Source organism: Apium graveolens, chromosome 1, assembly GCF_009905375.1.
Source record: "Apium graveolens cultivar Ventura chromosome 1, ASM990537v1, whole genome shotgun sequence".
In the NCBI taxonomy this organism is placed as follows: domain Eukaryota; kingdom Viridiplantae; phylum Streptophyta; class Magnoliopsida; order Apiales; family Apiaceae; genus Apium; species Apium graveolens.
In genome coordinates this window covers 145,306,149-145,320,959 of record NC_133647.1, presented here as the reverse complement: position 1 = coordinate 145,320,959, position 14,811 = coordinate 145,306,149, and the positions used below count along the sequence as shown (strand labels likewise).

The 14,811-nt window shown below is 37.3% G+C and overlaps 1 non-coding gene across 1 annotated transcript; it reads right to left on the bottom strand.

Annotated features, from left to right (window-relative positions):
- Positions 1–13,649: 13,649 nt before the first annotated feature.
- On the bottom strand, positions 13,650–13,755 carry LOC141680351 (small nucleolar RNA R71). The gene has a single exon (XR_012558315.1). It is a non-coding gene; the product is annotated as a small nucleolar RNA R71 (small nucleolar RNA).
- Positions 13,756–14,811: the final 1,056 nt, after the last annotated feature.

Sequence of the window (14,811 nt, the reverse complement as noted above, 5' to 3'; positions counted from 1 at the left end):
ATTCCATCAAACTCAGAAGGATAGAGATGATGCTTTTTATGTTAGGGATGAAGTGCTAAAAATGAATGAATCTCTAAAAACTGAGTTAGAAAAGAAAAGAGAGATAATCAGGACTTGGACTAACTCTGGCAGAATAACTCAAAATTTGCTAAGTAGTGAAAATTGGAAAGAGGGCTTAGGTTATAGAGAGGATAAGAATGATAAAGGAACTGAAGAAATTAAGCCTGTTATTAAGCAAAAGCCAAAGTTAAAACATGTTAAGTTTGTAACTGTAAAGTCTGATAATGAGAAATCAGAAGTTAAAGAGGAATTAACTTCTGACAAACTAAAACAGGAAAAGACAGCTGAAGTAAACATAGGCTTAATTACAAAGAAGCAGCTTAAGCATAAGCTGAAAGATGTTAAGAATGTAAACAAGGTAAAATCACCTAGGAAAAATAGGAATGGAAAGGAAGGTGTGAATAAAAGCAATGATTATAAACCTGTTCCTGATGCTCCTAGGAAAACATGTCATAATTGTGGAAGTTCTAACCATCTGGCTTCTTTTTGCAGGAAGAATAAGAACATTAACTCCTTACCTTCAAAATCAGGAGTTAAGAGTCAGTCTGTTAGATATAAACCATAAAAATCCTTGTTTTCAGTGTGGTAGTTTATGGCATTCCATTTATACTTGTAAAGAATATCATAGTTTGTACTATGATTATTATCAATTAAAACCTTCTTTGAAGAAAGTTTCCATTGTTCCTTCTAGTGTAAATTCTGATTCAAAGTCTGACTATATAAGTTCTGATAAGAAAAATGTTAAGATAAACTCTGATGCTAAATCCGCTGTAAATGTTAACAAACTTAATAAGGCCAAGGGATCCAAGCAAGTCTGGGTCCTTAAAACTAATCATTAGTGGTCTTTGTGATTGCAGGGCAACAGGAAAAATATCCTAGTTCTGGACAGTGGATGTTCAGGACATATGACTGGAAATAAGGCCCTGCTATCAGACTTTGTGGAGAAAGCTGGCCCAAGTGTTTCTTATGGAGATGACAACATTGGAAAAACTCTGGGATATGGCAATATCAATCTTGGGAATGTCATCATTAAAGAAGTAGCTCTGGTCTCAGGACTTAAACACAATCTGCTGAGTATAAGTCAAATCTGTGATAGAGGTTATCATGTTGATTTCTTTGAAGAACACTGTGAAATTGTGAGTAAATCTAAAGGCAAAGTTGTTCTGAAAGGATACAGGCGTGGTAACATTTATGAAGCTAAGCTTTCAACAAGTATTGATGGTTCTGCAATCTGTCTGATGAGTAGGGCATCAATTGAAGAAAGCTGGAATTGGCACAAGAAACTCTCTCATTTAAATTTCAACAATATAAATGAACTAGTCAAGAAAGATCTTGTGAGAGGACTGCCAAAGTCAGTATTTGCTCCTATGGTCTTTGTGATTCTTGTCAGAAGGCCAAACAAAGAAAATCTTCATTCAAGAGCAAAACTAAATCATCAATTCTTGAGCCTTATCATCTACTACATGTTGATCTATTTGGTCCAGTAAATGTCATGTCTATTGCAAAGAAGAAATATGCATTGGTCATAGTGGATGAGTTCACCAGATACACATGGGTGTATTTCTTGCACACAAAAAGTGAAACTGCATCTATCTTGATTGATCATGTTAAACATCTGGATAAATTGGTCAAAGATTCTGTGAAAACCTTAAGGAGTGATAATGGCACTGAGTTCAAGAATTTGATAATGGAAGAGTTCTGCAAAAACCATGGAATTAAGCAGGAATTTTCTGCTCCTGGAACTCCACAGCAAAATGGAGTTGTTGAAAGGAAGAATAGAACTCTCATTGAAGCTGCACGTACAATGCTTGAAGAAGCAAAGCTTCCAACCTATTTCTGGGCTGAAGCTGTGTAGACTGCTTGTTTTACTCAAAATGCAACACTCATTAACAAGCATGGAAAAACACTATATGAGATGGTGAAGAAAAAGAATCCAAATTTGAAGTACTTTCATGTATTTGGATGCAAGTGTTTTGTTCTCAAGACTCATACTGAACAACTATCCAAGTTTGATCTAAAAGCTGATGAAGGAATCTTTGTTGGATATCCACTTTCCACAAAAGCCTTCAGAGTCTATAATTTGAGAACAAAAGTGGTCATGTAATCTATCAATGTCTCCTTTGATGAAAAGAAGATTACGGGTCTTGAAGATTTTATTGATCATGATTAGCTGAGATTTGAAAATGAAGACTGAAGTTCTGATACTGAAAATCCTAACAGTCTAAGTCCTGATACTGTAAGCTCTGATGGATTAAACTCTGATGTTATTGAAACTGTGGTGACTACGCCAAAGGAAGATGCACCTATGCAGGGGGAGCATACTCAAGATCTTACCACATCTCAAGAAACATCAGAACATACATCTGGCTCTTCAAGTTCTGATTCGTCAAGTTCTGATAAGCCAAGTTCTGATAGTGCTGAAAATCTAAATTCTGAAGAATCCAACTCAGAGAGCATAGTTTCAGGGGGAGCATCAGAAAATGAAAATGAAGACAGCATGGAACATGGGGGAGCATCTAGTTCTAGAGAAAACCTTCCATCTGCAAGGAAGTGGACAAAATCACATACACCTGATTTGATAATTGGAAATCCTGATGCAGGTGTCAGAACTAGAACAGGTACTTCAAACGAATGTCTTTACAATTCTTTTCTCTCTCAGACTGAGCCAAAGAAAGTGGAAGAAGCTCTTCAAGATGCTGATTGGGTGCAAGCAATGCAGGAAGAGTTAAATGAATTTGAAAGAAACAAAGTCTGGACCCTAGTGCCAAGACCAAAGAATAGATCTGTTGTTGGTACAAAGTGGGTATTCAGAAACAAAACTGACAGTGATGGCATAATTACAAGGAATAAGGCAAGGCTGGTTGCAAAAGGATATTCTCAACATGAGGGAATTGATTATGATGAAACATTTGCACCAGTTGTTAGGTTAAAAGCCATAAGGATATTTTTGGCTTATGCTGCTCACAAAAAGTTTACTGTCTTTCAAATGGATGTGAAAAGTGCTTTTCTCAATAGAGAATTGGAGGAGGAAATATATGTTGAACAACCTCCAGGCTTTGTAGACTCCAAACATCCAGATTATGTCTACAGGCTTGATAAAGCACTTTATGGACTTAAGCAAGCTCCTAGAGCATGGTATGAGACTTTAGCTCAGTTTCTTCTGGAAAGTGGATTCAACAGAGGAACAATAGATAAAACACTGTTCTACCTCAACCATGGAAATGACTTACTTCTAGTCCAGATTTATGTTGATGATATCATTTTTGGGTCTACAAATGACAGACTTTGCAAGAAGTTTGCCAAACTGATGCAGTCAAGGTATCAGATGAGTATGATGGGGGAACTTAGCTATTTTCTGGGCCTTCAAGTCAAGCAGAATGAAGAAGGCACTTTTATTTGTCAAACTAAGTACACCAGAAACTTGCTGAAGAAATTTGGAATGCAAGATTGTTCAAGTGCATCCACTCCCATGGCCACTGCAACAAAACTGGATAAGGATACTGGTAAATCAGTAGATATTACTGATTACAGAGGTATGATTGGCTCTCTACTCTATCTAACTGCTAGTAGACCTGATATCATGTATGCTACCTATCTTTGTGCAAGATTTCAAGCAGATCCAAGAGAACCTCACTTAATAGCTGTGAAAAGAATTTTCAAGTATCTTAAAGGAACAACTGATCTGGGATTGTGGTATCCTAGAGAATCAGATTTTAAACTAATAGGTTACTCATATGCAGATTTTGCAGGTTGCAAAATTGACAGGAAAAGCACAAGTGGAAGCTGCCAATTTCTTGGAGGCAGATTGGTTTCTTGGTTCAGCAAGAAACAAAAGTCAATTTCCACATCAACTGCAGAAGCAGAGTATATTGCTGCAGGAAGCTGTTGTGCACAGATTCTTTGGATGAAGAATCAGTTACTGGATTATGGGTTAACATATTTCAAAATCCCTATTTACTGTGATAATTAAAGTGCTATTGCTATGACAGGTAATCCAGTTCAACACTCTATGACAAAGCACATCAGCATCAGGTACCACTTCATAAGGGAACATGTGGATGAAGGTACAGTGGAATTGCACTTTGTTCCAACAGATCAACAACTAGCAGATATCTTCACAAAACCATTGTGTGAAGCCACTTTTACAAGATTGGTAAATGAACTTGGAATGATTTCAGGTTCTTTCTCTAAATCTGCCTAGTCTTGTTCTATTTTATCAGACTTTATGATCAGTATTTACAGAATTTTATCTCTTTGTGTATTCTGTGATTAAGTGATAAATGTGTTTAAGTACTGACTGTTGTCTGATATATGTTTCTAAACTCTGATAAGTGATATGTCTGTTAAAGTAACTATTCAATCCTATGAGGATAACTGTGCTAGATGCTGACCTAGTAGTCTTCAACAAACAAATGATCTCATGTAAGAAGTAGTTATTTTTGTGGAAATCTATTGACACAAGCAAATTCTGATAATAGAGCTAAGTTGAGTTTACTTTGTTTATTTTATTACTAAGTCACAAATTAGAATAATGCTACTCATCTGTTAAGTTCTGATACTAGTAAATCTGCCGAATGCATTAAGTGCTGATAAACCTCATCTATCACAAAGAAAAAGCAAAAGGATCAAAGAATAAAATCAAGTACTCCTTTGAGATCTAGAGTAAAAATATGGAAGGGACGACCCAAGTGCATTGCTGGTATTAAGTAAATATGCATTAGAAAAGCAAAATATTTTCTTGGTGACTTTTCACACTCTATGATTACTGGAGAAATACTCTGATAATAGCATAAATTCTGATAAGCAGTCGTGACTCACTTACACTAAGAAGCCACTGTAAAATGGAATTCAAAAAGATGCATAAAATTAGCACACAATAATTGAGGTGGACTCTAGCATGAACTCATTCAACAGTAGGTTATAGAATAATGACAGCTCTTTAGCAAAGTTTTAGTTATGCCTTATTTCTAAGATGTACTGAAGTGAATTAGACTTTACTCTTTGTCTGACATTTAGCTCAATGCACACACTAATCACTCCATATGAATGATGAAAATTACTATGGTGGTCTATGTTGTTTTAGATAAACAGTCATTGTGTCATTTTGCACAAATTCTGAGGACAAGTTCTGGTTGCATGTTCTGATGATTAAGTTCTGAAGAATATAACTCAGAACTTGTATGAGGACTTACTTAGATAGGGATTCCTTTTTCGAGTTAAGAAATTATGTTCTGATGACTGTTCAGTTCTGATATAAGTCTAAGTTCTTCTATTCCAGTCTAATTCTTTACTTGACTTATTTGTGGATAAAATTTGATAACAGTCTCGGTTCAAACTAGAATATGTTGAAGTGGAAGATTAATAGTCACTATGGTTAGGGTTAATGGTATTCGTACTTGAACAATCAACTTTTACTTGCTTCTTGTTCGCATTAAACCATAATTTCTCTTTCCAATGAATGTTTTTCTTTTTCCAAGTCTGGGGAGACGAGGTAGAATTCATTCTACCTGTCAACATTAAATTCCTTTGCGTCTCCTGGCATTCTATTGCCTATATAAGTAACCACTTCACATCAGCCTTCCCATCAAATCTTTTCTCTCAACATCACCTTACCTTCATACTTTTTCTTTCAAAAACACCATGGTCAGATACAACATATTTTTGAACTACGAAACTTTCAATATGGAGCTAAGCTGTGTCGATTGGCAGCAGGAATGGCATGTCACTGCCATTCCTGATGAGATATGGGACTCTGTCCCACAGGAGGTACTCACCCACCTCCTGTTCTTCTATATGGACTACCATCACCATCTGGAGCGATTGGAGGAGGAAAGGCTGGAAGCTCTCCGCCAGCAAGAGCGAATCATTCGACTCGCCATTCTGTTTGTCGAGAGTAAGAAGAAGAAATGATTTATTTTCTTCTTCCTATTTTTCTTCATCATCAGCCTTGCCCTGCTTCTTGAGCTAGGACTAAGGCTGTTGATGTTAGGTTTAGCAGCTTAGGGAAATCTTGTATAAATTCTGATATAATTTCAATTTCATGAATGTATTCACTTGATATATTAATGAAATTTGTTTTTGTTTCAAGATTTTGTCTCTAAGTTATTTTGTAATGCATTGATAAATCCTGATAAAGATTCATATTCTGATGACCATATAAATTCTGTTTTAATTTAAGTTCTGATTTTCCTTTATCAGTACTTACTCATCTGATTTATCTTGGTCATTTTCACTTGATTTTCAGAATATTAATGATGCAGTGAAAAATAATTAAATCAGTGGGAACGGTTTCAATTTTGAATTAAAACTGTTTCACCTTGATTAATGGAATATCTGGGTAAGTGGAACGGTTTTTCCTTGAAAAACTGCAAGTGGGTAAGTAATGATTACTGTTTTCTCGCGCTCAGTAACTATCCATTATTACTGCATGTCTGACAGGTGTCCAACGGTAACAATTTTTTTTCAGAGTATAAGTACGATAGAGAGAGGATTTTTTAATCTTTTATTTCCTTTCATACTTTTTCTCTCTACTTGCTTTTACTCTCTTTCTCTCTCTCTTCTTCTCACGTTGGTTTTTCATACAGACATTTTATCAAACACCTAACAGGCACTCTTCAATCTCAACTTTTCACATGGCACCCAAGGACATAATCTTCAATGGAGCAAAGTTTGTTCCTAATAACTTCTCTGCTATACTTTACACATCAGAGGCACCCTCTGAACTTCATTTCATTCAGGATTTTCTCACTAGTTCTGATATTGGGTACGCTCTAACTGAGCCTGAATCAGTCTCTAGAGTTCAAGTACTGGAGTTCTGGAGGAGTGGAGTATATGATGATGGTGGTGCTCAAGGGTCCCCGAGTATTATCTTTTCATCAGGGGACAATGAGTATGTTGTGACTTTGTCTACGGTTCGACAAGCACTGCAGCTACCTGAGAACTGTGTTTATTCTACTGTTGACGAACCGGTTCTTCAGAACATGATGGCCAGTCTAGGATATGAGGGAACATTGGCAAAGCTTGGCAAGTTGAAGAGATCTTTCATAAGGAGGGAATGGAGTTTCTTCTTTGACTGCATTACCAAGGCTTTTGCTAACAAATGCTCAAATTTCGATGCAATTCCCATATTCAGCCAACAAATCGGGTATGCTCTTATAAATCAAACTGATTTTGATTATGCAAGTGTTGTCTTAGGTTTTATTGGGGATAGGATCACAGAAGATCGAAATACTGTATATTTTGCCAGATTTTGTCAGCTTATTCATAGGTTCTGTTGTAATCAGCCCCAAAGTTTTGGTGATTTAATTCCATCCTTTAGAATAGCTAAAAGAGCTTTCACTGATTTATTATATACTGATAATAAGAAGGCTGTGTTAAGACCCCTCTTAATACCTTTATCTGTCAAACAAGCCTTAATCACCTATGACCCTGTTAAGTATACTGCACTTTATCCTGATGTTCAACCATCAGAACCTCATCCCTCAGTATCTACTGTGAAGTCTTCATCTTCCAAACCTAAGAGGACAAAGACTGTTCCTCAAACACCTCAAAAGAGAAGGAGGATTGCCTTGAGAGATGAATCTGATACTGAGGAACAGGTTCCTTCTTCAGAACCTGTTGTTAAAGAAGCTGAGAAAGTGACTTCTCAGAAGGATTCTAGAATTGGGGGATCTAGGTTTCTTAAGAGGCTTAGAAGAATGACAGTTTCTGAAACTCCCAAGGAATCCAAATCTACAAAGAGATATAAGAAACAGAGGGCAAATAGGCCAGTTTCAGATGATGAAGAGGAAGCAGCTAAGAAAGGGGATCAGAAATCTCTGATCTCACAAGAAAAGGAATTTGCTAAAGTCACTTCTTCTCCATAAATTCCATCTAAGGAAGCTGTTTCTGAAAAGGTCAACACATCCTCTGTATCTCCTGTTGATCCAGGCACAAGTGCTGATATTGATGTTCAAAACTTGGTTGTGCCTGAAGTAATTCTCTTAGAAGCTCCAACAGCAACTAATCCTTCAACAACACCTGTTACTGATGCTGTTCAAACTCCAGAGTTATCTACAACACCTTCTCTGCATCAAGATGCTGATGATCAGACTTTAGGTGAGCATCAGGATATGGCTGTTGATCAGAACTTAGAACCAGATCAGCAATTAGAGGATACTGAAGCCTCCATTGCTACTCACACTGTTGTTTTATCAGAAGATACTGATTCTGTAAGTTCTGATGCTGCAAATGCTGGAGATACTGGTGCTGCTGCTCCAAATACAGATGCTGATGCAGTAGGTCCTTTAGGACATACTCCTCAACAAACTACTCTTAAGTCTGAACTTGTTAAGAAGTTTGTTACCAGAGAAGCACCAGTGCCTTGGAGTGAAATTCCTGCAGGACAGGAGTGGACTAAGGAATGGAACTCAGTTTCCTGTGTTCCAAATGCAATGCATCTTGCCGAGCACTTGACTAAAGCTGATGAAATGTTAAATTCTGATGATTTCAAAACCCAGCTTCTAGTCACTGCATTGAGTACTAAATATCTACAAGGTCTTCATTCAACTACTCATGCAGAGCTACACAAGATTCAGGATGAATTTATTAAGCAAGGAGAAGTTTGGAAACTTGACAAGAAAAGGTTCTTCCAACCTACCTTTGACAGGATTGCTGATATTGAGAAGACTCAAGACAAACAACAAGCTCAGATTAATGATATTTTGACAAATCAAGCTTCTCAGCAATCTCAACTTACTCAAATCCAATCCTCAGTGGAATTGCTTGTCTCTCTACTATTATCTGTTGATGCCAAAAAGGGGGAGAAAGTAATTAAGTCCAAATACAAGACTGACAAGACACTGAAAGGGAAGGATGATGGAAAAGATGATCAAGAAAGCTCTGGAATGGGTAGAGGTCATAGTCAAGGTAGAGGTTTCACATCAAGAAAACTTGAAATCACAAGTCACAGGACAAGTTCTGATACTGGAAAAAGAATAAGTTCTGCTACTGGTAAAAGGATAAGTTTTGATGAACTTTTAGATCTTGATGAGGAAATGTCAAGACAGTTATTTCTTCAAGAAAATCCAGGAATGGACTTGGAGAGTTTAATGGAGGAAGAAGCCAGACTTAAATCAGAGAAAGTCACATCTAAATCTGAAGCTTCTGGTAAAAAGCCACTTCCAAAACTCAAAGGCATTGTGATCAAAGAAAGGACACATTCTGAAGCAACATTGGCTAGATCACAACCACAGATAGATCCAAGATCCAAGGGTAAAGAAAAGGTTGGTGAACCTATCAAGCCTTATGTACCTCCTGAGGAAGAAGAAATTACTGATGGAAAAGATGATCTTGCTCTGACTACAAGAAAAGTTCTTAAAACAACCTCTGACATGGCTCAAGTTGTCCAGAGTCAAGAAATTGTAAGTTCTGATATTTTGAAGAAGCAAGTAACCTCTGATATAGCTCAAGTTAACTTGATATCAGAAGATAGACCAAAGACACTCCTACCAGGATTCACTAAAGCAAAACAGACTCAACCTTTAAAAACTGCTGCAAGTGGTTTTGAAGCTAGAGTAGTTACTGGAAAGGAAGCAAGAGATAAAACTGGATTGGGAAGTGCTGATGAAAGAAGAATACATAACACTACCAATGATCCAACTTCCTTGAGTGAACCAGGTATTGGAGCAACTCCTGAGAGATTGAATCAACTGGAATCTGTACATATGGTTTACCATACCTACTTGAAAGAATACATCTTGTTGTATTTCATGACAGATGGTAGGGTTTATCATATAAGACAAAATGCCATTCCATTGAAGTATTTTGAAGAATTGGAGCATGTACTATTCTTACTTCAAGTGGATGACAGAATAACAGGAACTGCTGCAAACTATTTGAGGGATCAGATTCAGAGACAGAAAAGGCTTTATTCTGTTAAGTCTGACAACATATATGTTCCAAAGTACAGATATCACAAGGGTAATATAGTTGAAATGAAGCCCAATTCTGCTCAAATTATAACTACCTTTCTAGGGTACAGGGCTGTGGAATTCAATCTTGAGTCTGATAAAGCATATTTGATCAGACTGGATCAGGATATAAAAAAAGCAAAGATTAATGATCTCAGGGCTGCAATCTTTCAAATTGGTGAAGATACTGCAGAGCTTAAAGTTGCCAAAAGGAGAATGATTGATGAACTTAGATATGCTGAGAGATGTTTGTTGAAGAACTATCTCAGAACAACTCCTAACATCAGAGAGATCAGAAGATGAAGCCAAGTCAAAGATCTACAACTGCTTAAATTCTGATATTTGTACAGACTGAAGTTGTTATCAGAAGTTAAATATTGGTAAAGCTTTAAGGACTGTAAGTTGTAGTTATCTAGTCTAATTCTCATGCATTTGTACTTAATGTTTTTGACATCATCAAATATCTGTTAAACTTGTATATTATGCTAATTTACAAGTTGGGGGAGATTGTTAGATATATTTGATAATGTCATGGCTAATATGATTTATGTTTAGTTTTCAGATCTTACTTAACAGGATAAATCAGTACTTAACTAAGAATCAGTATTTATACTGGAAGTCAGGACTCAAGGATATCAGTACTTATATTATCAGGAGATAATCATCAGAAGTTAGATATCAGAACTTAAGTGCTGAAGGACGTTCAGATAAGGAAAGTAGCTGATTAAAGGAAAGAAGATCAAGATAAACATAAGAAGAGATATGCATGAAGAAGGAGTTCCGTGAAGAATGGAATACTTGGAAGAAAAGATATCTGATTGATATATTTTAGGAAGCAGAATTATGTTCCATATCAATTAGCGATTATCTTGTAACTGTGTAGTATATAAACACAGACATAGGGTTTACACTATAAGTGTTATCATATTCGAGAAGATTATTCATTGTAACCCTAGCAGCTCTCGTGATATTTGTTCATCACTGAGAGGTAACAGTTTCATACTGTAACAGAGTTTATTGTTTCAATAAAGTTTGTTTTCTGTTACTTGAGATATTAAAGTGCGATTTGATTGTAATTTACACTGTATTCACCCCCTCTACAGTGTGTGTGACCTAACAGTAAATATGAGAACCGGTTGTCTCCAATGCAGATAACCCCAAATGGGATAAAGTGGATGACCTGGTTCATAGCCTGCTGCCACCAGTTTAAGGTTCAGCCAACCTTTAAGTTGTGGCATCACATTTTTAGTTTAGTCCGGTCTAGCCAAATACCCTTGTATGAGATTCAATTCCGGGCCGCGCAGTGTGGCTACGGTTTTTCTTATAAGCCAGTAATTCAGCAGTCGTCCCTGAAGCACTGGAATGGGGAGTTGATAATATTGAGGGGCCTGGATTTGTAATATCTCCCGCATATCGCTCATGAGGGAGCCCGGACCAGGTTCCCTCGAGAAACTCTCTGGGAAGATGAAATCCGGTTGGTTTTTACTTTTTGTGAGTGTTTGGGTATTCAGCTGACCCGAAACACCTTATCCATAAGACTATGCATCGGTGTTGAGTGGTATTTATGACACTTTATTACATTCCTTAAAGCTTTGAATTGGTGTATTTGTACTCAATTTATTGGTATCTTAATCAGTTTTCTAGTATTTTTGTATTTCAGGCATTAATCTGAGAATCAGGTGAATTAGCATTGATTTGATGCTAATATGGAGTTAGGTTTATGTCTAAGGAATAAAGCTCGCGAAGACCGGCTCAAATCTGTAAGAAAAAGAAAGAAGTCAAGTTTTGGCAGAAGCCCAGCGCGCCCGCGCCCGAACTTCAGAGAGCCAGCGCGCCCGCGCTGATCAAGCGCGCGGTCGCGCCAGGTCGGGTTTCAAGAATCCTGTTTTGAATAGAAGACTATTTTCTGGACTTCTTTGCTGACCAGGGCTGCTATATAAATAACTTTACGTTGTTTTTAATAAGATATCAAGCCGGAGACTTATCAAGGAGAGCTGTAAGAAGACTGTGTTAGCACGATTCAACGAAGACGAAAAAGATCTTATTTTTACTTGTGAATCTTTGTTCTAAGTTGTAACTTGGATGCTAGTTTTCTTATTTGTGAACTTTATTCTTGTTTCGTAATTGGTTTTATTTATTCATTATAAAGATTATGTTTATTATACCATGCTTTCATCGGAACCCACGTTGATGATGAGTCCGATTATGGGCTAATCATTATCGTGGTGTTCTAGCGGATTTATTTATGAATATATTTAGTTAATTTGTTCAGTGCCTTAGTATGTGGTGATTGTATGATAACCTAGTATTGGTTGTGCGTATTCGTGTTATGAGCGTCGCGAACTTATAAGATAGTGTGTTAATTCTTAATGAAGCGAAAGTGAATTTAAGGATTTAGAACTTGCCATGCTAGCATAGGTTCATGTATTTGTTCTGCATGATTCATAGGTAATTTTAACCATCTTACTTGCCCTATGTAATCAAGATAGATAACTTGTGCTTAAACCGTTATGTTGTTAAATTCTATAGACATATAGGGTCTCAATATAATTGGTGTATATTCAGCTTCTATCTCTTTTGTGGATGTCTGGTAGTATGTTATTCGTGCAACGAAAATTGGTGTTTAGCAGTTTCGTGTTATGTGATTAGTGTCATCACTATTGCATGCTATGGATAAGAACAATAAGGCTATTGAATGAAGTATTTAATGAAGTTAGAATCTCATTTTTGTCATATATATTAATTCAGTCAATCTATTCTCTTAGTTATAATTATTAGTTTAATTCTTAGTTATAAACAACCTCAATTTGTTATCGTCTTAGCATTGAATAATAACCATACATTGTTGTTTAAGTGCGTAAATTAATTAGTTAACCAAAGCCAGTCTCTGTGGTAACAAACTAGAAAAGATTCTATACAATTTGCGAACTCGTATACTTGCATGTATTATTAGCACGTGTTTAGCGACTAACAAGTTTTATGCCGCTTCCGGGGACTGCAATGTTAATTTATAGTTTATGTTCTTCCCATCAGTGGTCGTTAAAGTTCATTGACTCGGACATTGTTACTTATTCATTTCCTTGCATTTTTCAGGTATTCTAGCGAGGGTGTATGCATACGTGTTCGCGTACTCATAAGAGAACACTGGATAAAGCCGAGAAAGAAGTTGTGGTAGTTCGAAAGGAAGTTTTTGAAGAAGAAAATAAGGTAGAAGAAGAAGAAAAATTCGAGGAACCAGCTTTAGTAGAGATGGGTGATCAAACAGAAAATCCTAAAGCTTTGATGGACTATTCTCAGCCTAAGATCAATGATATTCAGTCTAGCATCATCAGGCCAGCCATCAGGGCTAACACTTTTGAGATCAAGTCAAGCACGAATTATATGATACAAAACTCAGTTCAGTTTGGGGGTTCTCCTACTGAAGATCCCAACATGCACATCAGGGATTTCATCGAGATCTGCGACACTTTCAAGTTCAATGATGTGACTGAAGATGCTATCAAGTTGTGACTCTTCCCGTTCTCTTTGAGGGACAAGGCTAAGTGCTGGTTACATTCTCTACCAGCAGGGTCTATCACCACTTGGGAAGATCTTGCTCAAAAGTTTCTTACTAAATTCTTCCTTATGGCGAAGACTGCTGCAATCATGAATGCTCTTACTCAGTTTGCTCAGCAAACTGAGAATCTCTGTGTGAGGCTTGAGATTGATATAAGGAGATGCTAATGAAGTTCCCACACCATGACATGCCTGATTGGATGATTATTAACTGTTTCTATAATGGATTGGGTGTTACTTCTAGACCCATATTTGATGCAGCATCAGGAGGAGCCTTGTGGGCTAAGAGCTACGATGAAGCTTATGAACTTATTGAATTGATGGCTGCTAATGAGTACCAGAATCCTTCCCAGAGACTGACTCAGGGAAAGGTGGCAGAAATTCTGGAGTTGGATGTAGCAACTGCTATAGCTTCCCAACTTAAGGCTTTGACGATCAAGGTGGACACTTTAGCTAATTATGGAGTTAATAAAATCACTAGTGTCCGTGAGCTTTGTGCTGGTGCCCATGAGACTGATCAGTGCACAATTTCTAGTGAATTAGCTCAGTTCGTGAGCAACTTTCAGCATTCGCAGCAACCTGTGCCAACCACTTATCATCCCAACAACCACAATCATCCTAATTTCAGTTGGAGCAACGCTCAGAATGTGGTTCAACAGCCTTATCAACAGTATCCATCTAAGTAGTACAACCCCTGGTTTTCAGCAACCATAATATGCACCAAGACAATAACTCCAGCTGCAACAAGCTAATGAAAAATCTGAATTAGAGGAGTTGAAGCTTATGTGATCAAGACCTTGGAAAATCAAATCGGGCAAATTGTCAATGCCTTGCCAAATTGTCAGCTTGGCACACTACCTAGTGACACTGAAGTGTCAGGAAAGAGGGAAGCTAAGGAGCAGGTAAATGCAATCACTTTGAGGTCTGGAAAGGTTGCGAATCCCGAACAAACTCAAGCGTTGACTGAAGAAGCTGGGGCTGAGAAAGAAGTAGACCAGCAGGAAGTAGAAGTGGAACCAAGGAAGACTACTGTTGAGCACACTCCTCTTGAGGGTAATACAGGGGAGAAACAAATCTATCTAAGTGTAATACAGGGGATAAACAGATCTATCCTCCACCGCCTTTTCCTAAGCGGATGCAGAAGAAAAAGCTGGACAAGCAATTTGAGAAGTTTCTGGAGGTGTTCAAGAAACTTCATATCAACATACCTTTCGCTGAGGCTCTTGATTAGATGCCTAGTTATGCA